This window comes from Theobroma cacao, chromosome 4, assembly GCF_000208745.1.
Source record: "Theobroma cacao cultivar B97-61/B2 chromosome 4, Criollo_cocoa_genome_V2, whole genome shotgun sequence".
Lineage (NCBI taxonomy): Eukaryota > Viridiplantae > Streptophyta > Magnoliopsida > Malvales > Malvaceae > Theobroma > Theobroma cacao.
In genome coordinates, this window is record NC_030853.1 from 3,393,682 (window position 1) to 3,394,899 (window position 1,218).

The following is a 1,218-nucleotide window of genomic DNA, read 5'->3' on the forward strand; positions in this document are numbered from 1 at the left end:
AGTTTCACTTTAAATTAATGTTTTAGACATCTAAACTTATTTTTGATTATGAAATATGTGTTTTCCACTTGCATACTACATTTTTAGCGGATTTCGAGATTTTTGAGGAAAAATGACCAAAATGCCCCTGTGAGAAAAAAAATATTTTTCTATTGTTTTGATTTGGAAAATGTTTATAATATCTCAAAACATAATTTTAGTGACTAATACTCATAGGGGAAGCGAGAGAAACTGATATTAAAGCCTTGCGGATTTCGGTTGACATTCCAGGTAATGAGTGTCGATCGGGATACTGTGGCGGTTGTCACGGGCTCAAGGGGAGTACTGGGTCGTTACACTAAGGGAGTTCTATAAGGGTTTGGAGTTTGACTTAAAAGCTCATCTTGTAAAAGCTTGGTGGAAGTTGTTAATTCCACTAATTTTAGTGAAGTTGGGTTCAAAATCATTGACTGGGAAGATCAAGGTAGTGGATGTAGGTTAAGGGGACCAAACCACAATAAATATTATGTTTTGTCCACTTCTCTTAATCCCCTCTATACTTGTTATTCTCTAACCACAACAAGCTTTCTAGTTTTCCATCTTAATTCTTCCAAAAAAGTTTTTAAACTCAAAAAGTTACCTTCAAAATATTTTTATGTGCTATTCACCCTTCCTTTAGCATTGATTTTGGGACCAACAACATGTGGTCTCAACCACTGTGCCATCCAACATACACATATCAAGACTTCCAAGATCCAATACATTGTGAAAGCAAAAGCTAAAAAAATGATGAATTTCCAAGTGGGGTGACTTGGAAATCTTTAAAACTTTTTACAATTTCAATTTTATAGGCAAATAAGAAGTTAGAAATCAAAACTTTGATTATTAATTTGCACACAATCCTTTTATAAAGAATAAATTTTTGACAAAAACAAAAATTAAAAGGTAAGGGGAAAAACTATGCACAAAGAATTTTATAAAGGTTCGACTTCTTTGCCTACATCGTCCCCTTAATTGGCAGGGAGTTTCAAATCCACTAATGAAAAATGCCTTTTGAGGTTTGTTTTTTTTGAAAAGCTTATTTATTAGCCTCAAGAACCAATATGTCACTCTAAATCTCTTGGTTGATTGGTAGGAGACTTTTCATGGCATGAGGACTTGGTATGGGTAAAGGAAACTTGTATTATTACAAAATAAAATTACTACTCAAAAAGTTATTCGTGGTTGTGCTCAAAATCC